At 45.0% G+C, this 26,493-nt stretch overlaps 1 protein-coding gene and 1 long non-coding RNA gene across 6 annotated transcripts in view; both read left to right on the top strand.

The window, feature by feature from the left end:
- Positions 1–5,505, top strand: part of LOC147577113 (uncharacterized) — a 62,948-nt gene extending 57,443 nt beyond the window's left edge. The window contains exon 5 of the long non-coding RNA XR_015255748.1: positions 5,126–5,505. This is a non-coding gene — a long non-coding RNA (uncharacterized LOC147577113). The remainder of the gene's footprint in view (positions 1–5,125) is intronic.
- Positions 5,506–6,891: 1,386 nt separating this feature from the next.
- Positions 6,892–26,493, top strand: part of LRRC3B (leucine rich repeat containing 3B) — a 92,733-nt gene continuing 73,131 nt past the window's right edge. For 2 of the 5 annotated variants that reach the window (XM_086674178.1, XM_086674179.1), the window contains exon 1: positions 7,950–8,530. The gene's annotated coding sequence lies outside the window, so the exon portion shown is untranslated. Of the gene's footprint in view, positions 7,008–7,949; positions 8,531–8,953; positions 9,171–10,019; positions 10,849–26,493 lie in introns of those variants that run through there. The other 3 variants (XM_086674181.1, XM_086674182.1, XM_086674180.1) reach the window with 3 other exon arrangements.

Genomic DNA, 26,493 nt, shown 5'->3' with positions numbered 1-26,493 from the left:
ACGTTGAAAAAATTTATAAAAAAAATAAATAAATAAAAATAAATAAATAAAAAATAAAAACTGTTTATTTTAAAGTAGGTTTACATTTGCAAAAGAATTGCCAAGATAGTACAGACCAGCCATTCCCGTACACCTTTTACCCAGCCTCTTCTAATGTTAACATCTTGCATCACAAAAAAAAAAAAAAAAAATTAAAAAAAAAAAAAAACAAAACATCTTGCATCACAATGTGGACCTAACTTCAAGAGCTTTGTTCCGATGCAATTCACATACTATATAGTTGACCTATTTAAAGTGTACCTTTCAATGGTTTTTAGTATATTAAGAGATATGGATAACTCTAGTCATGTTTAGAATATTTTTATCACCTCAAAAAGAAACCCCACACCCTTCAGCTATCTCCTCCCTTCCCCACTCCCCTCCACACGCCCAAGCCCTAAGCAACGGCAAATCTATTTTATGCCTCTGCAGAAATCCTAGGCATTGCATATAAATAGAATAATATTAATGTGTGATATTTTGTGACTGTATTGTTTTACTTACCATCACATTTTCAAGATCCAGCTATGCTATAACAGGTCTCAATATTTCATGCCTTTTAATGGCCAAATAATATTCCATAAACATATTTTGTCTATCCATTAATCAGTTGATGCTTATTTGGGTTGTTTCCACATTTGGCTTTTATGAACCATGTGAATATTGCTGATAAAGCTGTTTGGAGAGCATGATTTTAGATCTGTAAGGATCTGGTGAGTGTCCTAATACATCACTCCTGAAACGAACTGACTTATCCATCCAGTTGCTAACTGAAGACCTTCCCACGAAGGCAAGCCTTTAAGCCCACAGCAGAGGGTAGTCCAAACATGCATGTCCTATGAACTTGCCCTCTTCAAAAGAGTTGAAGTAATAGATAATGTTCAGTTTCTTCTTTCAAACTCATCGATCAGGTAATCTGACAGTCTCCCTTCAGGATGAGGATAAAGGGGCCAGAGATATGACTTAGCTCCTTAGCTCAGGTGAGCCCAGAAGCAGAACCTTGAGATAAAGGCAAGAGTTTGAGTAGTTTGTTTGGAAGGTTCTGGGAGAGGTGAAGGGAAGTGAGACATGGAAGGAAAGGAAACCAATAAAGGGTATACTTTTAAGCAAATTAGCGTTGTGGGTAATTGGGGCACAGTCACATCGAGGACCTCTTGGAGACAGTGTGGAACATGCCTTGGAGTCAAACCAAAAGAGAAGGAAGGTGTAGGGTATTTATCCATCAACTCCCATCAGTCTTGGGGGTAAGGAGTAAGTCCTCTAACTCTTCCAGGGAAAGACCAGGGGAACAAGAAGAGAGCTTCCATCCTGAAAATGAGACTTTCTGAGTAGATATTGACTGATGAGTACTGGATGCAGCCCTATAGACCTGCACTTACTCGTCTGTAGAGTGAGGACTAATTCTGTGTTCACTAAATCCTTGATCATTAGAGCTGGAGTTATATATGAAGCAATATTCCAGTCCAGCCTTGTCCCCTTTTAGTTTATTGCTCCGGAAGAGATCCCTGCCCTGTATGTTAATATGTGAATGTGGTATGTTAGAGAGAGCACACGTTTTGGAGACTGATGCTCCTGGGTTCAAATCCTGACCCCCACCATATAGAATCTACGTGCAAACTGTTTGAACAAACTGTCTCATCTTAGAACAAGTTCTCGGAATCCATAGTCGTTTCCCACCCACAACCTCCGCTCCAAGGTCAGGTAATAAACTAAATGACATGTTTGTTGACACTGAGCACAGTGGCTGATTTGTAGTATGGATTCAATAAGGAGTCATTTTCCATATTTCGAGTAGGACTAAGGAAGATATGCAACAAATAAATGCATTCATTCATTCCACAAATATTTATTAAATAATGTGCAGAATTATCTAGCATGTGCAGAATTCTATTGTAGTCATCAGTGAACAGTGGTAAAGAATCCAGATTTCTCCCTCATGAAGCCTACATTCCAGTAAGTCAAAAACACTGGGACCCTGCTTTTACATGTCAGATCCTATTTTTATTATCTGGAAAAATATGGTTCAATTTATATTAGTCACCGGGCTTTTAACTTCTCAAACTATAAGCCTCATATCGAAGTGTCCCCAAGCGCACTCTCTCCAACCCTTAATCAAACATATTCTGAGAAGCATTTCTCAAATCTTTTTTTGATGTTGCATTAGTTGGACTTTTTTTTTTTTTTTTTGGTCCCAAGAGACAGAAACTAAATGTGAACTAGTTTAAGCAAAAAGGTGATTTCTTGAAAAAAGAGGATGAATGAAAGCAGGGGAGAGCAGAGACATGGCTGGACTTCCAAATAGCTTGAACCAGGGACTCAGACCCTACAGGGAATCACTCTGCCTCTCACATTTATCCCTGTGTGGAAGTTTTGTCACTCACAGTATAGTGTGGCTTTCTCTGCATGGCAGATATCATGCCTGCTCATGGCTCCTATGAGTTACACCTTGCGATGTTAGTCATCAGAAAGATGAGCCCGGTCTTCCCAGTTTTCTTGTCCAAAATTCCCAAGAAGAGAATCTGATATTTCCACCTAGGGATAGGAATTCTCTATTGGATCTCTCAGCTACAAGACATTTCCCACAATAATTATATGGCTAGGGAACTAAGAGTGCAATCCTAGAATCCCATAGGTACCCATATGACCTGTCAAGACACGGAACCCCAAGAAGGCTGATTCTCATATCCTGGGCACCTTTCTGGCAGAAAACATGTATAATAGCGGTTCTGAGAGCTGGAGAAATGAACAAACAATAGAGCCAGAAGAGGCCACATCTTATTCAGTCCACACAAGGTGTCCATTAGTAGAAATGAGCCAACAATACATTACTTCCTGCAAATTTGTTGAGTATATTCAAAACAAACACATTAAAATGGATTATTCACCATTTATGTGTCAGGGAAGTAATAATAATGTCTTTATTGCACATATTAATGTTCTTGAGTGCTTCCAAAGTACTGTGGAACTTCAAAACATTTTCCAGTTTCAGAGAATTAATTAGCTCCCCTGTGGAGCAGCTCACGAGCAATATTGCCATTTTAGAGATAGAATGATTGAATTGGAAAGGCAAGGGGTGTTGAATTATTCATCTTTTCAATAAGCATGTATAAGCACCCACTCCTTGCATGGCTCGACTGACAGTTGTGGGGGCATAAATTGATTGGAATAAAGTCTCTGCTCTCAAGGAACTTTAGTCCCCTATGATAAGTCTACTAGGAGAGGTGAACTTGTCAACAGCTAGCCTGAATAGGAGTCTACATAAAGCCAAGGTAAGATGGATAAACATGAGAAGATAAAAGAAGCTGACAGAGCTGGAAAGAGAGTTAAATGGCAGAGGCCCATGAAAAAACCATGATAGGGAATTTGGTCTTCACTATGTGGACCAGTCATTAAATACACACACACACACACACACACACACACACACACACACACACACACAAATTACAATGCATTTATACATGGCCAATCCTCTAATTTCTTTATTTTTAATCAATAGTAAACCTATTTCTCCCATCTCCCCCAACCTCTGCCTCTGGCAACCACCAATATGTTCATTGTATTGAAGAGTTTTGTTTTTTGTTTTTTTTTTGGTGTTTTGTTTTGTTTTGGTTTGGTTTAGATTCCACATAGAAGTGAAATCACACAGTATTTGTCTCTCTCTCTCTCCGGTTTCTTTCACTTAGCATAATGCCCTCAAGGTCCATTCATGTTATTACAAAGGCAGGATTTCCTTCGTTTTTATGGCTGAATAATATTCCATAGTGTCATTTTGTGTGTGTGTGTGTGTGTGTGTGTGTGTGTGTGTGTGTGTGTATTTTTCATTACCCATTCATCCATCAATAGACACTTAGGTTGTTTCCATGTCTTGGCTATTGTAAATAATGCTGCAATGAACATGAGGGTGCAGACATATTTTTGAGATGGTGATTCTGTTTTCTTTGGATAAATACCCAGAAGTGGAATTGCTGGATCATATAATAGTTCTATTTTTAATTTTTTGAGGAATCTCCATATTGTTTCCCATGGTGGGTGCACTACTTTGCATTCCAAATGATCTCAGTAAATGGAAGAAAAACTGATCCATGCACCCAAGTCTTCCAAATGATGAGCTAGATTCACGAGTGTACATTGCCCAGTGACTTCTGGGTTAAAACTTGCAATGCCATTCGAAGACTAGATTGTATAATGGGCACCACTGGGTTAAAACTTGCAATGCCATTCGAAGACTAGATTGTTTGTATAATGTTCAGATTTTCATTATCCAGGCAAGGTCCGATTCCTATAGGGTTCTCTTTGTAAACCCAAATGGCATAAATTGAGGAAATCTATGAGGAACGATGGAGATATGGGAAAGATGCACATGGAAACGCCCATATGGAGAGAAACTGAGGTCTGAGCCTCAGCTCCTGTCGAACGCCAAGAGCCAGCACACGCTGCCAGGCATGTGATGGAACCATTTGGGAAGTGAATCCTCTACTTCTGATTCCAGTGGCCCTAAGCTGACACTGAGTGGGCCAGAAGTGAGCCTTCCTCCCCGAGCCCTGTCCAAATTCCAGATTCAGGCTAATAAAAGATTGTTGTTATTTTAAGCCAAGAAGTTCTGGGGTGATTTGTTATGAAGAGTACTTAACTGGAACACGTTCCACAAAGGATTCATGATATTAACATCTTCTTGCCTTGATTCCATTCATTTAAGTCACCCCAACTATTTAGATTTCAGAAAATCAACTCAAGGGCTCGGAAAAATGCATTTCCATTTCTCTGGAGAGTTCCAAATGGAAAATGCAATTAAAATTTCAAGAGGTTTCCTTTAGTTGCAAAATCACTGGAATATATTGATTTTAAAACAGTTGCTTACCCCTATTTCTAAAGAGAGTTAAACTGAAAACACCAGTAAGTAATGTAATGTTTGTAATATACACAATAAGTTTTACAAAAGCTCCCCCTCTGGGCCAGAGGGGCTGCTGCTGTGATGTGAAGGTCATTGAATGAAGTGGCCCTTCAGTGCTAGGCTTCCTTCTTAATTCACTAATCAAGTTACAAATATAGCTTCTGATACCTCCTCTCTTCTCTTTTTTTATAGGTTGTCAAGACAAGTCAGGGGCAGCAACCAATCAGCTCCTCGTATTAAACAGCATATTTTGCTGAGCTGGATTTGACTCCTGGTTGCTACAAAACAAATCTAAGTTTATATCAGAGGTGACAAACTCCATGCCCTGTCATTTATCCTTTTTATAGCATGGGCGACACCAATGGTCAGCAAGTCTTGTTGATGAGCATGTGAATCAAGTACAGCAGAAAGCATCCCAAGTCTAGAGGTTTCCTCTGTCAATAGGTAGAAATTGTTTGTTTTAATTAAAAGAGAACTAATTTAAAAACAAATTCCTCTGCTTTTGATTACCCTATATATTTTAAAAGATACTTGTAATCCCTGTATGAACAGGGATAACCACTGTTAATACTGGAGTATACATTACTCTAGACACGAGCCTAAACATATGTATATATTCACATTTATACATGCAATGATTGCCAAGAGAAAAACATATTGAGATTTTTACTGTGTAGTAGGCACTTATTTGTGAAATAAGTGTTTTGCAAATTTCAATGAAAACAGAAGACTATGAGGTAATTAACATCAACCAATTATACCTTTAAGGAATTGGAAGTTCAAGTCTAAGATTTCTACATAGCTATCAAGTAGAAATGTATAGCTCCAAACCTACATCTGTTGACTCCAGATATTAATTTTTATTATTGTGTCTCTCATCTTGTGCATCTGATTTTTTTGCATCTAAAATTATAATTATCATTTATAACAATACTCACTTAACTCATTTACAACCACAGTTTAATGTCTGACCAGTATCCATTTATAGATTTAAAAACATTTCACTATTCCAGTCTTGTTAGAAATTTCAATTTGGTTTTGTTTATTTTCAATTTTCCACTAGTGTAAACAACACTGCAATGAATATCCTTGTATATAAATCTTACTGTATATCCATTATTTATTCCTAATGATGAATTTCTAGAAGTATAGTCTTAGGGACAAGGACCTCCAAAAAGTTTATGCTTTCAAGAGTAACATCATATTTCCCTTCAGAAAAGTTACACCAAATTACATACCTGCCATCCATAAGTCCTAAGACTTCATTTAAAAAACAAAAACAAAATAAATAAACAGAACTTAAACCACAAAAAAACCACAACCTTTCCAATCACAGTTTCATCTTAGAAATAGAAGATATCTTAGCAATCATGTTTTCTAATCTCCTACACATTATGGACCTTTTCCTTAGCACATCCCCAATCTAGGTGGTATCCATTCTACAATGCATAGGAAGTGGGGATAGAAAATAGAGAACAATTTTAAATATCCCTAAACTACATAGCACTTTTTTTTTTTTTTTTACCTCTCAGCAATGAAGTACTCTTCAAACTATTCTAAAATGCATCTACAATAAGAGAGCCTCATTGGAAATGAGGACACCTTGGCAGTCTTTCAACATACTTGACACAGGTCATGAAATAATAAAGAATTTTTTGGTCATTCTCTGCCTGGAATGGGTTTGCTTTAGGTGTGGGCAACTGAGTACATATCACTTGCTCTATGCAGTTGCCCAACAACTTGGTTTCCCTTGCTTATGGGAATTCAGCAAACAGACGTAGGCTGGTCAGTGGGAAAAGAAAAGTGTCCAGAAACAAAAAATGAATTAAATACTTTTACATTTCTAGGTCAGAGGAGCTGGGAGTAGAACTATGTGTGCCCTCCCCTTCCCCAAACCCTCCCAAATTTCATCATCCAAGTTCCCTTAATTCTAGAACACACTGGGATTTAGCAGTGTTTAAAGGAGAAAACGACTTTCAACAGGCTAAGCTTTCCTTGAGTACCCACTAGACACAAAACAAGTCTGGATGTTGCAGTGGTATCCTAAAAAAGAAGAAAAAAGGAGGTAATACAGGTGAGTGATGCAATAGAAAACGATGAAAAAAATCTATACCTTTGTGAATTCTGCAAGTGATTGGCAAATTTGACTGCGATAGCAAAGAGAAGAGGAAAAGTAATTCTGCCTGGAGTGAGGGGTGAGGGCTGGGGTGGAAACAGGGCTGTAAAAGAAGGTGGTATTTGTAGATGCTGGGAAGGCTGGTTCCTCTGGCCCCAATTGCTTGTTTCTTGATTCATTTATTTATTTAGGTGCAGATGTGCTAAATAATTTAAATCATGAACTGAGAACCACTAAAACCAGTAATTTGTGTTAATCTTAGCAAACACACATGAACACACGCACATACACTTTCTTAAGGTCTATATATACTCTGCACGCCGTTTGTTGTTGTTGTTTTTGTTGTTTTGTTTTGGTTTGGTTTGGTTTTGGCTGTAGAAAGTCATCCCTGCAACGGGAAGGCAAATTGAATTCTAACACCTTCTTCTGCTTTGGGAAACTGGACTAGTAGGGGGTGGGGGATCAGGGCCCAGGACTCATGGCCAAAACTTTGTGCTTCAGGAACCGCAGGGGATCATTCTGATATTGGAACATAGAGCCTTCGGGGAATAGCTCACTTTATCCCTCTTACCCCGGAACAGCCTACTACATACAGCACTTGGCACCCAGTAGGCCATCATTTGTCGAAGAGCTGTTAGGCATCCGCCTTTTCCCCATTAGAGGACAATCAACCCATCACCACATTATGCTTCTTATTCTTATTCTTATGCCGGTTTTATTCAGCTCGGATCTCAGTAGTTAGATAAACAGGAGAAAGAATGGGGCCGTAGCTTCCAGAGAGAGGAGCTCTGCACCGGCGGGGTGCGAGGAAGGCAGGCGAGGGAGGCGGAGGGAGCCCATACTCCCACCTCGGCGCCTCTCCTCCCGCAGCAAACGCTCAGCCCCCGCCCTCTCTCTCCGTTCCGGACCCTCCACCCGGCTGGCGAGAGGGCAGCGCGGGAGAGGCGGTGGCAGGGCTCTGACTGTCACGTTCGTTCCCTGCTGCTTTTCCCGTCCCCAGCCTCCTCGCCCCTCCTCCCTCATCCTCAGCCGGGGTTTGGAGGCGATTCCCCTCTAGTGACTGAGACGATCGCATCTGGGCGAGCGGCGCTTCGCCTCCCTCGCGTCTTTGTCTCCTCCTCCTGCAAGGCTCCGGGGCCGGGCGCAGGGTCTGCAGCAGCCGCCGCAGAAGCGGGAGCCAAGCGGTGCTCCGCACGGCCGCCCGGAGCCGCACCCTCGCTCGGTGGAGGCGCCGGAGGACGCCGGCCAGCCACGCACAGCCGGCGTCCCGCGCTCCTGCCGCCGCGCACTAACGCCGCCGCCGCGGCGGGGAACGAGCCCTCCCGGCCGGCCGGGTCCGGGGTGGGCAGCCCGGCTGGCAGCGGGGTGGGAAGAGCGGGCGCTGCAGCTCTGGCAGCTCACACCCCCAGGCATACGCATCCAACGCCTCTTCCCTGCGCCACGAGGATGGAGCAGCCACCCCGGCCCGGGACTGGCGCAAGGTAAGGTGCAGCCGCCTGTTGCTTTTCGCAAAGCGCGGTGTCGTCCCTCTACCCGGGTGCCCTAGGCCGTCCCTTCCCGTAACAAGTAGAGGGGAACTGTCACCCCAGGTCAGAGCCACGTCCAAAGCTCCGGTCCCCTTGGCGCAGACCCTGGGAGAGACCCCTCCTGGCGGGGGGAAGTCGACCCCCTGCTCGCTTGCAGCCAGCTGCTGTGCAATAGTCTGCAAAGTTTTGTGCCCCCCCCCTCCCCGCGCGGTGCTCACCCCGTGCCGTGCAAGTTGCAGGTCTAGTTCTCGCGTGCGCCCTTCCCCCAGCCCTCCCCCACTACCACCCCTGACGTTTGCATCTGCCCATTTCTCTTTCGGTGTTCTTGCTAGTCGACTTTTCACTCCCTGCAGCTCCCGCTAGAGAGGCGAGGGTTTGGGACTCAGCAGTGCTCATCCTGCTCGTGAGGGTGGGATAGGAGCAGAGATAATGCAATAGGAGGGGTGGGACATGGGAGGAGGCTGCGGCCACCCTTGGGGCTCAGTCTAGCACGGTCCATCCTTGCGTATGCCACCCCGAACTCGGTAATGAAACCCTTGGAGTGGCTTGCGGCTGTGTGCCGCGGGAACAGCAAGTGCAGATCCGGGTGGGTGAAGTAAGTCATTTGGGGAGAGAAATGTTCCCGGAGGGGTGGGGGTGGGGGTCTCGGGTAGATCTGGTTGACAGGGTACCAAAGGGCTCCGCTTTTAAAGTGGGCGAGGGGCCAGTCCAAGCCGTCACCTGACACGGAGGAAAAAGGATTTGAGTCCGGAGAGCTCTGGCCCGGGTGTGTAAATAGAGATGGGGGGAGGGGCTGGGCACCTGGGAAGGCGCAGAGAGGCAGAATGGAGCCCTGGAATGCCAGAGCCCGGGGGGGAGGGGGGTGGACGGGTGAGGAGGGGTACTTGGGAAGGCCAGCTTCTGGGTGCCTGGAACGGGGCGATCTTCCTCTCCAGGAGAAACAAACCTCCAGGCGAGATTGTGAATGCGTTGGCGTCTCAGGCGGCGACCGAGTGGTCAGATCATGGACCAGGGATGCTTTTCCTGGCTCTAAGAGGACCAGAGTCCTCTCCTTTCCCCGGCACCCGCTTCTACACCCTTCCACCTCCGCAGCCGAGTCCGTAGACCCACGCCCACCTTCCCTGCCGGGCGCTCTGGAGTCAAGGAGGTCTGCACAGCCGCAGGGTGGGAAGGGGATTCCTGGCCCCCAGGAGAGGCGTGTGTGCCGGGCGGGGGGGGGGGGGCGGGGAGTCCCCAGAGCCAGAAGAGTAGACAGGGGTTCGAACCGGTTGGAGGAGAGCGCAGGGGCGGAGGCTGCAGTGGGAAGCCACCTTTCCGTTCAACACCCCCCCCCCCCCCGCCCTTCCGCAAATCGCACCTGGGCGGAGCGAGGGAGTGGGGGAGCCCCACGCTGTGCCCGCAGGCTCTGGAGCCAAGAGCCAGAGGGCGTGCGGGAAACGCAGGGCGAGGGGGTGTGGGCATCCGATGAGGGGAGACTTGGCTTCCAGGCCGGGGCCCCGGGCAGAGGTGGGTCTTTCCACGTTTGGGCCCCTCGGTAGGTCCTTGTGGTTGTTGCAGCCGCCTTAACGGATGCGGGAAGGCGAGGCTCTCTCCTCCTTTGCCCCCCAGCAATCTCGAATGGAAGACCATTTGCGGGAGGGGGTCTAGACTGCTGTTGCAGAGAAGGGGCGCCCCCCCCCCCGGGCTCCATTTCTCCAGGTGGGCCACCAAAGGCCTGGAAGCACCTCGTTTAACCCTTCTCTCTCTGAGGAGGTGCACGCCCCTCTCCAAGCAGCACCTTGGAGAGTCCAGTGCCGGGTTTCCACTGGCCCATCGAAGAATTTGGAGGTTGCGTGGGGTCCCGAGCTGTTTGAAACCCTCTGGCCCTCCTTGCCCAGGCCTCCCACGTGCAGGCTTTTCGGGGCACAGCCGCCTCTGCGGTTGCCCTGTTATAATAAGTCTGCTGCTCTCCCGTAACCAGCTGGGAGAAAGCAGAGCTCAGCGCAGTCTCCTTTTCTGGGCCCCACGCCTTGGCCAGACCCTTCCGGAAGAGACGTCGACTTGCCAGGGCTCCGGGGGAGGAATCCTGAGGTCGCTCACTCCCACCCTGGGGCACCCCTGGAGCAGCGAGCTCCAGTCTCCCCGCGGCCGGCTTCAGAGCCCCGAGGAGCGGGACCGGGGATTCCCTCAGCGCTGACTCCCCGCGGCTCCTGAGCACAAAGGCCACACCCTCACAGGCCAGGCATCGCAGGGGACAGAGCGTTGGCTTCTGCCGAATTACCTGGATACCTGAGGTAGGATCCCAGACTGAAGTCCCTCACCCCGCGAGAACTACCCCAGGGCCAATTTCTTTCCGGATGCCTATTACCTGGGTTTGTGCTCGGGCCACTTCCCTCTGCATGGAGAAACAGGTTGGAACATGTCCCTGGGGAACTCTTGAAGGAAGACTTCAATTGCACACCAAAGTGTCCCCGCCCGCCCTCCCCCCACCCCCACCCCCACCCCCGCGTTGCTGAGATATCCTGGGGAGACAGGTAGTAATAATAATCTGCGCCAGTGTTTATTGAGCTCTTACTCTGTGCCAGGCACTATTCTTGATATGTTGCGTGAACTATTAGTTTTACTCCTCACAACAACCCTGGAGGACAGTTATTTTTCCCCCCATTTTATGGGTGAGGAAACTAAACCATGGAGAACTTAAGTTATGTGTTCATTGTCATCCAGCCAGCAAGTGGGGAAGCTGGTTAATCTTGTGGGGAGAGAACACTGGGTGTGTCCCAAGCTCCCTGACCCTGTTTGGTACTAAAGACCTTTTGTCCACAAGGAAGTATGGGTGAGGTCTCCCAGCCCTTTACTCCAAACCCCGCAGGCATACTGTGGGAGCGCCAGTTCTTGCCTGTATCACGTGGGAGGCTGATGGGGCATGTCCCCTCTCTCAGAGTCTGTTGGGGTACATCTTGGTAGAATGGGATCCTGGTGCTGAAAGCAAATTTAGGCAACTGGCTGCTGGCAATGGACTTCTTTTCTGAACCTTTTGGCAGACCTTCCCATTTAAAATATGAAGAGCAGTGGAGAGGGGGGAATCCAAACGTGAACAGAGATCTATAGTCACAAACCGTAGAAACTGTGTTTTGCCAGTGTCTTTCTACTGGTTGAACCACAGAATATTAGAGCTAAAGGGATCTCAGATATCACTGCCCCCAATCCAGAAGCAGGGAGGAGATTCAGTGATATGTTCAAGGCCACTCTGTGTGTTCCTAACATAACCAGTACTGGAACCACTGTCCTCTGACTCTTGGCCAAAATAAGCCATGTTGATGCATAAATGGATTATGGCCACTGCTGTTTTTCAGCATCTTAAAATTAATTCGGGAACAACTTATTAAAAGAAAGTTCATTTTTCTAATTCTTCATAACTGCCTCAGTCAGCATAACCAGAAAAAAAATAACTATCATATAACGGATACACCATCACAAATGTGTCTCATTTGCAAAAAAATTGCAACCAAATACTTATAAGCCTTCAAATCAACAGCGTTTAAGTAACCATGCAAACCCTTAGGTGATGTTAAATAAAAATGAATGGATTCCCAATCATTGTAGCAGTCTTTTTGTCAGGAGGAGTAGCTCTGTCTGGCCTCACTCCCAAGTATTTGGGAAAATAAGAGAAATCATAGTAGATCAGAGGGGAAAATTCTTTTGAATACAATGAAGTGATTTGGTATGATTTCTGAATTTCTGACCGTTGGGTCACACTTTAGGCTTTTGCAAATCTGAGGCAAAACAATATTGTTCTAGCGGACATACCTGAGGCTCAGAGAGGGGGGAAATAGCCCTTTGCCACTTTGTTACCCACAGAGACCTTATAACAAAGGGACCTTCTTCAGCAGCCTCGGGATGCCATATAGCCCTAGCCATTCTTATAGGACAGAATTTTGGTTTCTAAGAACATCCCATGTCTTTTCTCTGTAGCTACTGGCATCAGGAGGTCCTGCCCCTGGAGACAAATCAAGAAAAAGTCAGCCGGAGTAAACAGAGAGGAGGATTGGGAAAAACCTGTTTCTTAGAGCCACACTGAGGGGTGAGAGTTACAGGCAGACAGACAGATGGTGGAAGCTTGGTGCCTTTTATGTAGCCTGGGGTAGGATTTGCATCCCTGATGTTGTGAGAAGCCAGGACAGAAGCCCTCAGGCAGTAACTAGGGGTGGAGGAGGGAAAGGTGAAGGTGAGGGATCACTGCTGTCAAGAACCTGGGGTGGGGATAGATGGAGGTCGGCTGATAAAGGGCTTTGGGGTGACAGGAATGACCATGGAGAGCCTGAACTGAGAGATGCTGTTCTTTCCCCTTCCCCGCCTCCCCACCACCTCAGTTTGCCTTCTGTGTTGGGTTGACCGGTCCGAATCCCAGAATCCCCTGTTGTCTCGAGGGGAGCACTCACATTTTTAGAGAATTTATTAGAAATGAATATTATTTTATGCAAGTCAGAAAACGAAATATGCATAGCTGTCCCAATCTTCAGGGGAAACCATGAAAATTCACATTAAAGTGGAGATGCTGGTCTAGTGAGATCACAGCAGTGTTAGAGGAGAAAAGATGTATCATTGAAATCAGGTATGACAAAATCCAAAAGAAATGGTCTCTCTTTTAGGAAGCACGGGAAGAAGAATCCTTTTTGATCTGGGCAGATATCCTGGTTCCCAATTTGTAGCTTTTCAGGGATGATAGGAGACTTAGCTGGAGCCTCATCCTGTTTATGTGGTTGGCATCCCTTCTACCTGGTTTACTGTGGCTTTTATGTGGTGTAGTGTTAAAGGGCCCACACGGCACTTCTGCTGGGACAATTCTTTGCACGTGTATCTACCTTAAATCATATAAACTGATATCAGTTTGTTGGCAGAAGAGAAACTGTTAAACAGCATGTGCTGGGGAAAAGAGTATGAAAAAAAAAAAAAACAAAAACCGAAGCCTTTTTGTTCAGAACACAATGAATAAACGCATTTATGCAAGACATAGCATGAATTAAAATTCTCAGTTTGGGTGAGATATTTGAAAATAAAAACATAATCAAGGACCGGAGCATCTGAACTTGACCTACTTTGAGTAACAAGAGAAGCCGTATAATAAGCTTCTGTGGAGTTTGAAGAAGACGTTGGAGGGGGAAAAGGTTCACTAAGTAGAACCTGAGAAGTTTTACCCTTGTGTATTTTATTTTAAACAAATATATACTATCTTAATTTACACTTAAGTTTGAATATTCCATAAGATCAATAAATCTAATATTTTATCTGCAGGTTGTGACTTTGGAGAGCTTTATTCTACAAGTGGTTGGGAACCATGATGGCAGCTTTTATATCTGACATACTAGTATATAATTGTATATCCCTTATAAAAGCCCAGTGAATTAATACATTGTAACATGGCGTATGAAATTTTATGTGAGAATGAAGTCTGCAGTCTTCTCAAGAGCTAACAGCCTTGGAACATGCTATTTTCCCAAAGGGGATGGGTTGTTGGCAAGGGCAGTATAATTCATTTAAAATAAATAAATGAACAAGTGTTGAAAAAGAACCACCCGGATAAAAATGGATTTTTTTCTTTAAGAGGATCAATGAACAGATCAGTGAAGTTTATAAAATTTGTGGTTTCAATTTATCCCAAGTTCTCTGAGCTGCTTCATATGTTAACAACTCTCCAATGTAAGCGTCACTACACTTTCAGATAGTTTTCTAAAAAGAATTGTGCCTTTCCTTAGAATTAAATTGGAAACAGAGGTGCCTGGGTGGCTCAGTCGGTTAAGCGTCTGACTCTTGGTTTCAGTTCAGCTCATGATCTCACGTTCGTGGGATCGAGCCCCACGGAGCCTGCTTGGGGTTCTCTCTCTCCCTCTCTCTCTGCCCCTCCTCTGCATGTGCTCTCTCTCTCTCAAAATAAATAAACATTGTTTTAGAAGAAGAAGTAAAATAGAAACATTAAAAAAAAATAAAAGATTGTGCATCATTCTCGAACACAGAATAACCCTCGACAAAATGAAGCATGTCTTCAAATGCAGATTCGTTTCCTTTTTTCTCTTTCTTCTCTTTATTTCTTCCCTTTTGTTCTTTCTTCCTTTCATTTTTTAGGCCATTGATACACGTTTTCAGTCTACATGTAAGCCTTCAATACCTTGCCGGGAGAGTTGGCTATTTCAGGACAAATGTTTCCCCTGGTGAGGGCAGGGAGGAGGCGCAGTGCACTTGGATGTTTGTCCAGAGCGAAAGCACACAGGTCATGAAGGCACACTGGCTTTCCCTCTAGTCTAACCTCTTCACTTCTGATTTAGAACAGCAGTGCTGGTAAAGGCCTGCTTACAGACGGCTCCCCCTGTTAGCAGTGACTAAGCAGTATACTTCTCTTTTGCTACTCTGGGAATTTATGCACTGAGAAGAATCCTGGTCTAGTCTGCTGACCTTCCCTAGACATCTGGTCAGCAGGGATTATCAAGCAGGAGTGTTTCCCATCTTCCTACAAATTATATTTAAGCTTGCGTTGGCAAAGGCAGGTACCCTTCTCCCATGGAATGTTTGGTTGTCATTTATTCAGGTGGTCAGTCTGTTTTTTGGTGGCTCCTTAGAAACGTGTCATCTAGACAAAATAAATGCCCTTCCCCAGTGCAAGGTGGACTCTAGGCGCTTGGTGCCCGAAGCATCTGCTGCAGAACCCAGGAAGGAGGGAGGACTGACAGCCAGCTGGGTCAGGGGGGTGAAGAGAGAGGAAACAGGATACAGCAAGGAGAGAAAGGGGGTGAGAGAGGTAGGCCAGGAAAGAAAACAGACCACCTGAAGGAAGAAAACCCAGCTCTGTGCACAGAAACACTAAATGAGATTCGATAGTATGCCAAACATGAGGGCTAAGATTTAAAAGGCATAAAAATAAGAAGATACAGAAAGCTAATGGGGATGATAAAGGGCTGAAGAAGTGTACAAGGAAAAATAACGTACCCAAATAATTCCTCAAGGTGTAGGTCAAAGGAAAGGCAGGCTGGCTGCTCAGCCAGAGGGCCTGGTCTCATACCCACATTCCCCTGTCCCCTGTTCATGTGGCTTCTCTACCACCAGGCCAATCAATGGCTCTTCATCTCATTGATGCCTGTGGCCCTTTGGCAGTCCTCCAAACTTAGGAGCCCGCAGAATGACGTGTTTAAAATGCTTCAAATGCAACGCAGAAGATTATAACACTAGATACACACACGCGCGCACACACACGCACACCATTGTAAGCTCCTAATGTATGTGTAACAACAAGATCTGGTGGGACAGATGGCCACCATCTCTCCTAAGTAGGGATCTGCAACGGGGCTGCTTTGAGACACCTGCAGCAGCTGTGTTCGGACACGAAAAAGTCTGCTTTCTGTCAGTGGCAAAGTCTTTGGTGCTTCTACTACATGGCAGACCGTAAAGGCAGTATTGTAGCCTGCCTTTATGATGGAATGAAATACTAAATTGTAGTGCAGTGTTCATAAACAAAGTTGTGACTCTTTCCCTGTTCAAGTTTATGGATCACTTGCATTCTGTTGATAAATGCCCTAGAGGTCTGCGACCCCAAAAACCTTGGACCCTTGTTCGGTGTCTGCAGCTAACGCGGTAGGAGTACATCGGAACAGACTTGGGCAGATTATAACAGGGTCCTCCCAGCTTCTTTTATCTCTCTGGGATCTTCTCTCTCTCCGTCTCTCTCTCTGGACCAATTTTCACTTTTCCGGCTCCAGGAACTGGCCTTACCTGCCCTATTCCTAGGGGTCACGGTTGTAGACAATGACGGGCGTTGGCAAATAAAAATCACTGTTAGCTGAAAGAGACTCACATGTCAGGGGCACAGGCAGGCTGTGGGATTTTCTAGTAAGAACTAGAAAACAGGCAGCAGCATCTGGCTCCTGGCTGGGTGAAGATTGGCCTGTATCTCAGTCCCCGATGGCTGGCTGCCTTGGCTACGTGCCCTGTCGCCTTGGCTGGTCACCTGAAGTGTGCATTTCAGCTGAAAGTTTTAAGTTCCCCTCCAACACTTTTTTCCCCAAAGCAGAGCTGCTATAATGGCTTTTAAAGGTTCACTTCCTTTCCCTGTCCATTTCCTGCTTATCAGGAAATGGCCTCAGTGCAGGCCAGGTAGATGGAGACCCAGGGGGAAAGGTCTGGGTCTGGAGAACTGAATTCTTAAACTGATGAATAAGGCCATGAGTGATAGAAAGGAGACTGTGGTCATAGGAGTGTTTTCCAGACAGATGGCTCATACTGTCCTGTGTTACGGGAGGATGCCAGGATGTCCCCGATCGTGGAGATCACCATGTTTCTGTCTGTTCTATTTGGTGAAGTAGAACCTGCTTAACAGAAAAAGTTCTCCTAAGAAAGCCTTTGACTTTGCAGGAGGGAAGCAACATCTCAGAAAACATCCTGCTTATATGCAGGAAGAGTATTTGGGCACGAGGCAACCTCATTCTACATCAAACTTCGGCCTTAATCAGCATGATGTCTTTGGGCTGGTTAAGTTGACTGCCCTCTGCTCTACTTCCCCAGTAAACTGGAGGCTTTCTAGAGCCCCTTCCAGCTCTGTGGTCTCTAATGTCAAGGATGTGTCCGGCTTTGCTTTACTGATAATACTCCGTACGATGGCTTTCCTGTTCAGCTCATTCAAGCTCACTTCTTTGCTTAGGCCCTCCAGCCCTGACGTACCAGAGGACCAGTAATGATGGGCAGAGACTCCCCAGTCCCGAGGGTCTGTTGACCCCCAGAGCACTTCCAGGAGCCCAGAATAAGAGGATGGTGGTGGTCGGCAGAGGGATTGATAGAGGGAACGACAGCTGACAGGTAAAAAGGGATAGAGTAGGCAAAGGGCAGAACCATTGGTAAGTTTCCTTACAGCAGTAACTGTCACTCAGGAAAGTTGCAGGAAAGATGAAGGAGGGGTTCCTGAAGGTTTGACTGTGTGCCTGTCTTCATAACTGTATGATGTGTCACTTGCTACTAAAAACTTCCAGGTTACTCCTTGTTGTTGTATTGAGGATGATCCTCAGTAGGGTTTCATAGTTCCTTCCTCACCTGGTCCTGCCTGTCTCTTCCTCTGTCGCCTTCCTAGGTACATCCTGCACTCTGGTGTATCTGAGCTGACGTGTTAGTACCAGGTAGTGCCACCAACTCGTCCCATTTCCTCTTTCCAACTCTGCATTCAGTGATACCACGTTGAGAGCTCAAAATCCTCCACAGTAGGATTATCGGCACCACAGAAAGTCACAGACACTGCGAAGCAGGGCTTTTTTGATGCAGAGAATCTGTTGCTACATTTTACCAGCATACGACACTGCCCTGGCCCCACCAGGGACCTTGTGGTTGCCGCCACGGAACGTGCCTTTTCCTGTTTCTTTTTTTTTTTTTTTTTTTTAATTTTTTTTTCAACGTTTTTTATTTATTTTTGGGACAGAGAGAAACAGAGCATGAACGGGGGAGGGGCAGAGAGAGAGGGAGACACAGAATCAGAAACAGGCTCCAGGCTCTGAGCCATCAGCCCAGAGCCCGACGCGGGGCTCGAACTCACGGACCGCGAGATCGTGACCTGGCTGAAGTCGGACGCTTAACCGACTGCGCCACCCAGGCGCCCCGCCTTTTCCTGTTTCTAACAGTTCACCTGACTGGGTCTCCCTCCTTTCCTCTCTTTTTCCTTTCTTCCGTCTCTCCCTTCCTTCTGTCTTTTCATCTACCCATCTATCCAGAGGTAGCCAGACTCGGTTCTAATTCCCCTTCTGCAACTGAATAGCAGAGTGAGTGACTCCGAGAATATTCCCTAACCTTTAATGTGCCTAAATATCCTCAGACATCCGTTTTCTCTAGGTGAGATGAATGTAAGGATAGAGTTGTGAGGCTTACATGAGTTAATATGTATTAGGTGCTTTGAACCGCGTCTGGTACATGATAAGCACTACTTAATTCTTTGTTTTTAGTACGGATCAAAACATAGCTGATTGCTTACTATGTGCCCAACACTGAATATGCACACATGAAAAGACGTTTAATAAAATAAACACAAAAAGGGAGGCCTCGGTGGCTCAGTCAGTTAAGCATCCGACTTTGGCTCAGGACATCATCTCACCATTCGTGGGTTCAAGCCCTGCATCGGGCTCAGTGCTGACAGCTCAGAGCCTGGAGCCTGCTTTGGACTCTGTGTCTCCCTCTCTCTCTGCCAGTCCCCAGCTCGCACTCTGTCTCTGTGTCTCTCAAAAATAAACATTTAAAAAATTTTTAAATAAATAAAATAAACACAAAAAATATTCAAGAACAGAGGCTGGTTCGTTCTTCCAGGGATACCAAGAACTGACTTTTTGGAGCCAAGGGCACGTGAACTGGATCCTGAAAGACTGATCACATACACATACCAAACTGGCAAGACAGGCAGAGACGTCCCAGGAAGACAGAAGTCATGTGAGCACAGGCGTGGAAGTGGGAACAGCCTGAGCTGTTAGGGTTTTGTGTAGCTGAGCATGAGACCGTGGAAGGAGAGAGTCTTTGACCCTGTTTGGGTTCTGGGTTATCCATGGGAAAGTGGGCTACAGTGTCCTCTTAGCTCTGTTCTTCGGTTGCCCTGTGTGAGGACAGATCTGAGCTTTTTTTCCCCCCAGAAGTCAGAAATCCAGGTTTTTATGTGAAACCTCCTGATTTTTGATGGTTGGACCAGCTCAATTAAAAACAGAACAAAACAAAATACAAAACACATCCGCAGGCTACGTCCAGCCTCCTGCAGAAGAATGGACTTCTAGATTCCCAAGCCCATGTAAAGATGATAACATCTGCCCTTGGAATTCCTGATTTTGAATAGGATTCTGCCATTAGCTGTGTGACCAGAGGTGAGAGTCCCTTCAACTTTCTGAGCCCGGGGTTTCTGCTAAATGGCTATCATATTTCTTGTCCTACATCAGTGGCTGTGAGGAGCCTCTAGTACTATGGAAATAAAAGCCCTTGCAATGAACGAGAGATGCCTTAGAATTATTCCCAGACCCTGTGTGCTGTGGCAGAACCATCCATCCAGCACAGCCCGATTTAGGTCACCCAACGATACCCGCTTTTTCAATTTTAACACTAGATGAGGGAAGAGACATGTAGGAGTGTCTGTTTCCCCTTCGTTCTGTTAGAAACAGGAAGGAGCTTGACCTTCAGTTTTGGAAGCCTGGATGTCAGAGATCCAGCTAAAAGTTCTCGATTGCTTCTGCATGGACCGAGGACCAGGGCGAAAGGTGCATTCAGCCTCTGTGACGTGTGCTGATTATTTCTTTGAGGTGGCAGAGGATGGTCTGAAAGGAGGAAGTCCGCTGCCCTAAGTTTTAGAGTCAAAACCTGCATCGGGATTTCTGTAATTTCTCCTCTTTGATCCCTTTGCATGCCAGGCTGGCTTTGATCATCCAGGCTTTTAAGGAAATGATCAAACCTCGAAGAGTCAAATGACGTCTAGTGGAGGGGCTGAGCTTGGTGGGTGTTGCCTTTAATGTATTGGGGGGTGGGGTGTGAATACCCACCTACCCTACTTCCTCAGGTCCCGAGAAAAGTGCTCTGTGATTGCAGTTTTGTGAAAACCTCACAATAACGCATTGACTCTTGCTGTTATTCTGAGTTTGTGTTATTGTTATTTGTTTTGCTGTACTGCCTGATTGAACTTGATCACGAGAACTTCAAAGAGGGAGGCAGGCCTTGGAGTAAGGATACTGGATTTTAAAAAGCATATCATTTCTGAATTTCGACCTCACTGCGGAGATCTTATCAGTTCTGCTTTAGATGCTGACCTGAGAGCCTCAGAGCCTGTTTTACTTTCTTCCAAACCCTAAACCACCTGCGTCCTTAGGACTGGGGGGGTCTGGTGCTCCTGTGGCTCTCATCCTCTGTTGGTGTCTAAGGCCCTCAGCCCTAACCACTACAGAAAGCCAAATGGCAGAGGAGCCAAAGTCCCACTCTTCTGAGATGGATTTGAAAGACTTAGGTCTATTGAATTAACATGACGGATGAAATAGCACATTTGATATTAAAGAGGTATTGAAGCCCTAACCCCTAATGTGATGACGTTCGGAGATGGGGCCTTGGGGAGGTAACTAGGTGATGAGGGTGGGCCCCTCATTACGGGATTAGCACCCTGATAAGAAGAGATATTAGAGAGTTTACATCCTCTCTTTCCAACCACACCCACTCAAGAACAGTCACGCGAGGATACAGCAAGGACGTGGCCATCTGCAACCCAAGGAGAGATCCCTCATAAGACATTGGCCATGCTGGCACCTTGGCTTTGGTATTTGGTTATGGCAGCCCGAGATGACTGATACAGGAGGTGACCGTAGGTTAGTCTGGGCACCCAGCCACCTTGTGAAACGTTCCTTTGAGCAGAGATGGGCCTGTGTTGGTACCAGTGTATGTGATGTTCACCACCAGCCTGGCACATAGTAGGCATTCACTCACAACTTGTCGAACGAATGAACACTAATGAATGAAGTGACAACCATCCACCTTATAAACAAATATTTGGAAAACCATTCAAGTATGGGGGATTTTCTGCAGGCACGGTTTGAGATGAAGGAAAAGTAAATTCTTTTAGAAGATACTGTGTGTGGGGGGGGTGTGTGTATGTGTATGTATATACCAAGCTGTTAACAGCCTGCACTTTTTTACTAGCCCACCCCACGGAGACATAATGATAGTAAAATAAATACAGTCAGCATGCTTTCCTATTTACCCAGCATGCAAGCAAGTGACTATTTCCAAGCATTTGCAATTTCATCAAGGTCTCCTAGAACCATTCTCCATAAAGAGATGCTGAGTTGGACTGCTGACCTACCAAAATGTAATTATCTGAAATTTAGTAAAAGGAGAAAGAAAAGTCATTTCTTCATAAGAGAATCACAGAACCTCTCAGTATGGGAACTTCTGAAGTTCCTTTGGACTTTAAATCCCTAGTGGGCACGTTGCCAGGGAAGGATGTGGTTTTTTTTTCTAACAAAATGGTGGCTTTAGGGTTCTTTCTTGTTCCTCTGAGAAATCCCTCAGACACTGTGACGTGTTTGCTTCATGGCTTTTGCCATTTGAGAATGGAGAAGCTATTTCCTCAAGATGCTATTCATCTTTATTCATATCTGAGTGCAGATGAGTTCAGAACATGTGGGTGTGGGATTTGAAGAGTGAAGTGCTTAGGTAACAGTTGGGGTGCCAGTTCTGTAATGAAGAAAATGTATTGACAATATTAAATTGTGGGCTGAATCTGGCTTTTGGTGTTACAAAAAAAAAAAGAAAGAAAGAAAGAAAAAGAACAAAATTTTCAAAAGCGGCAGCATTGTTTTGATGCCAGGGCGTTTCTAAATGTTGGGACAACAAGTGCCTAGAAATACCGGTCTTCAGTGTGCGTCACTTTCTTTCTGCCCTGCCTGGTCTTACCCTTCTAAGCCCAGCGTAGCTTTTTTTTAAAACTGGAATGTGTTGCAGTGTTTCTAAATATACATTCATGTTGTACTTAACTGAGGGAAATAGATTCAGTAATAACAGGCAAGGTTTTAATTCACTTTTCATATTGCAGGTGGAAGAGCCAAGTGGTTTCTAGAAAAACTGATCGTAACTTATTGAGTCACTAGGAAGTTACTGTTTGCTTCCCAAGCTCTAAAACCTCCACATCATCATCAGCTTCTCAGGTTTAACAGGTGAAAATGTGCACCATTACACGTCTCTCTTATTTTTTAAATGTAAAATTAACATTTTAAATTTGTTGAGATTGAGTCTAGAAATATTTTAAATGTAAAAATTAATGTACATAAAATTACAAAAACAGCACCACCCCCACCACCTACAAAACGCCCTGATTCTCAGGGATTCTGGGAATCTCTGTCACACTGAACTTACAATATTATGCATGACCTATATCACTGCCTACTCCATCATCAGTGTTTTAAAAAAATCACTTTAAATAACACACTTGGATAGTTAGCTTTACCATCAGATGTGTTTGAACTTGCCTGGTCTGGATTTGTAGTCCACAGACCTGTCATATTCCAAAAGCCAGTGCTAACTTATGAAGAAGTAAACCTTCTCATTTAAGCTGTCTGGCTTTGCAGAACTATAACAAATAATTTAAGTGGTTGACTTCTTTCTATTTATCCACGAAGAATAAACAAATGTCGACAGGGGCAGCCATTAAGCAGCCTCGACGCCTGGATCACTGGGTGAGAAGATGCACCCTTTCCCTTTTGTGGCTGAATGACTACCAGGTGAGAAGTTGACCAGTAATCCCTTCCCTACGTTAGAAGGGGCTGTGGTCAGGAGGAATTAACTATCCTGATTTTAAAGTTGTGATATTCGTAAATGATATTTCAGGACTTAATTTTTTTTTTATATATTTTAGAGAGAGAGAGAGAGAGAGAGTAGGAGTTGGGGGAGAGGGGCAGATGGGAAGAGACTCTTAAGCAGGCTCCACGTTCAGCGTGGATCCCGAGGAGGGGCTATTTCCCGCAACCCTGGGATCGTGACCTGGGCCTAAATCAAGAGTCAGGTGCTCAATCGACTGAGCCACCCAGGTGGTCCTATTTCAGGATTTCTAAACAACTGTGCTGCCATGTAAAAAAAAAGAAAAAAAAAAAAAGCTGTGATTTTTTTTTTTTTTTTTGGTGATGTCACAGGTACTAATTAACAGTAGTATAATCTGTTGCTTGTCTTTAAAATTAAAGAAAATGCCAGATTCCAGTTGTTGATGAGTGGGGGAAAAAAATCAGAAAAGACCTCCCAGAGTTGTGGATCCCCTGCATTGTAACCATGGCCTCAGTGGGGGACCATGGAGCCCAAAAACCTCTGTCTCAAGGTGCGAGTCAATGCCTGATAATGTGGGAAATAACAATGAAAGCAGTTTTCAGACACATGAAACCCACAGAAGGGGTTAGAAAAAAATGTCACTGTCTGGTAATGTATTTATTTATTTAAAAAAAAAATTTTTTTTTAAACATTTATTTATTTTTGAGACAGAGAGAGACAGAGCATGAACGGGGGAGGGTCAGAGAGAGAGGGAGACACAGAATCCGAAACAGGCTCCAGGCTCTGAGCTGTCAGCACAGAGCCCGACGCGGGGCTCGAACTCACGGACTGCGAGATCATGCCCTGAGCTGAAGTCGGCCGCTTAACTGACTGAGCCACCCAGGTGCCCCTGGTAATGTATTTAACAAACATGCCAGAATTTGACCTAAAGAGTGTGGTTGGTTTAGTGACTAGTCTCTTTGGAGAGAGATGCTGTTGCCTGTATTCAATAGACATTTGGGGTCTTTGAGAGCCAGGGGTATATTGTTGTGAATAGTCTTGTCTGTTAATTCTTAAACTGTTTAGGGTTGGGTCTGGTGTTTTGAAATAAGCCCAAGTCATTTGAAGTAAGGCTGCTGAATCTAGAGGGTTATCAGGTGTGCACACCAGCTTGGGACTTGAAAATTCTAAGTCTTCTTTTTAGAAGGGACTCATCAGCTCTCCTGGAATCTGATCCATTGTGATGGAGGCAAAGATGGAGAAAAGATTTGAGTTTCCAAAATGATAATATCCTTGGAATCAGCCTTCAGTCCTCTGGGGTGACTAATTCATAGAGGAACAGCCATTTCCCTCTATAAACTAATGTTCCAAGATGGTTTCAAAATATTTAATAACATTCAGTAGTCACATTCTATATAGTCTTGAATGGAACTGCGCTCTTCGGTAGAAATATAATGCTAGCTACTTAAGGAATTTAAAATTTTCCAGTAGCCACATTAAACATGTAAAAAGAGGGGCGCCTGAGTGGCTCAGTGGGTTAAGCGTCCGACTTTGGCTCAGGTCATGATCTCACGGTTCGTGAGTTGGAGCCCTGCATCGGGCTCTCTGCTGACAACTCAGAGCCTGGAGCCTGCTTCGGATTCTGTGTCTCCCCCTCTCTCTCTCTCTCTGCCCATCCACTGCTCATGCTCTGTCTCTCTCTGTCTCTCAAAACTAAAGTGTTAAACAAAGAAATTTTAAACATGTAAAAAGAAAAAAGGTGAAATTAAGTTTAATAATTTTTTTTTTACTTAACTCAGTGTATCCAAAATTATCCTTTTCACATATAATCAAGTTAAAATTTATTGATTTTTTTTCCATACCAAATCTATGAAATCTGGTGTGTATTTTATACTCATAGCCCATTGCCCTTTGGACGCGGAGTTTTCATCAGAAACACTTGACCTGTGTTCAGATTTCAAAAAACTGTTGAGAAAGCAAATCCCCATAACCACGTTGCTTCAAATATGCCTGAGTGTTTTCCGGTGACTGGAGTATTAGGTTTTAAGTTTAATCACAAATAAAATTAAACATTTAGCTCCTCAGTCACATGAGCCACATTTCAAGTGCTCTGTAGCCACTGTAACTAGTGGTTACCTCATTGGGTGGTGAATGCTCTCGATTATACGGGGGAACAATGGGAGTGGGATCCATAGGCACAGTGTGGACATTTAAACTCTGGAAAACTTGGGAGATTCTTGTCCTTCCAGTGTTTTGGCCTTTCTATGAAACAGTTCTTTTTGTTAATCCAGTGTTTTTCCAAAAGCTCCCCATCTTCTCCTTCGAATCCATTTATATGCGCCCCCCCCACCCCCCGCCCCCGCAAAGGGCCTTTCTTTGTGGGTATTTACCATTTACATCCAGGGGCCCCATATGGCCTCTGCTTCATAGATGGAAGGTTCAGGGATGAGTAGAGATGATTAGACAAAGGCCAGAATTAATACCCCTGCTCCAGGTTCTTATGACTAAGCACTTAAAACACAGGAGCAAAGTTTCCTGACTGTAAGCCCCACTGGACGCACCTCTGATTCTGATTCTGGAGAGCTGGGGTGGGGCTCAGGAAATTGCATTTTCGTCAAGTCTTCTTTGTTGTACCTACCTCCCCGCCCCAGGTGATTTGGCACAGCCTAATCTACTAACTACTACCCCTCACCCCACTATGTTCTTTTTGCCAGTGGTCCATAAAATGTGTTCTGTACCCTATGTCTTGTTGAACTGAAGAGTTCTGGGCCCTGCCCCAAACCAGCTAAGTCAGAACAGCTGAAACTGTGGAGCTGAGAATCTTCATTTTAACAAGCCCCTTAAGTAATTCTTGTGCCTAGTGACTTTAAAAAGCACTGCTCTGTGCAGACCCCTCCCAAGTTGGACAGACAGAATTCTTTGATCCCACTCTTTCTCGTTCATTCTCTTTCCCCATGTCTGATGTTTAGAAACCCCCTGTCCCGTTTATTCCACTTCCCCTGTGTTCAAGTCATTTAACAAATATGCATTTGTTCCAGGGATTGGGGATACAAAGATATAGATTGTGAGATTCTGTCTCTGACCTCTGAGAGCTTGCAGACACAGGAGGGAGGGATAGATCTATGGACAACTGAGCTCATAAAGCATCACAGGTGGAGTGCTACATGTATGTTCTGGGTGCAGGGAGATCACGGAGAAAAGAGTCATACTTACCTGGGCTGTGAGTTGATGAGAATGGTTTGAAAGGGGCTTTAGAGACCCTGGATGGGTTGAGGGAAAGATAAAATTGGTTGGCCTGATAGAGAGAGGAAGGGAAGGGCACCTGGAGACCCTAGTATGAATGAGGTGAACAGGGAAACAGAGCTATCGTGAATGAAGGATTTACCGTATGAAGGATCCCAAACAGTTTTCGTTTAGGTGGGCAATATTATCCCTAATTTCCATTAGAAAATAAGGCTGAGAAATTTTAAAAAATGATTGCTGGTTCATTAAAATAACAATAACAAACCCATTACCTATTAACGTAAAGAACACATGTTTATGAAAACTTATTTTCCAGAACAAAAATTCAGTGAGAAGAGTGACATCCTTTTATGTTTCTGCACGTCTCTAATACCCGACTTAAGACAAGACTGTGATTCTCAGATCTGCTTCTGGATTCACTCTGTTCC

Source organism: Puma concolor, chromosome C2, assembly GCF_028749965.1.
Source record: "Puma concolor isolate L17-30 chromosome C2, mPumCon1.1.hap2, whole genome shotgun sequence".
NCBI lineage: Eukaryota > Metazoa > Chordata > Mammalia > Carnivora > Felidae > Puma > Puma concolor.
This window is presented reverse-complemented; position numbering and strand designations above follow the sequence as displayed.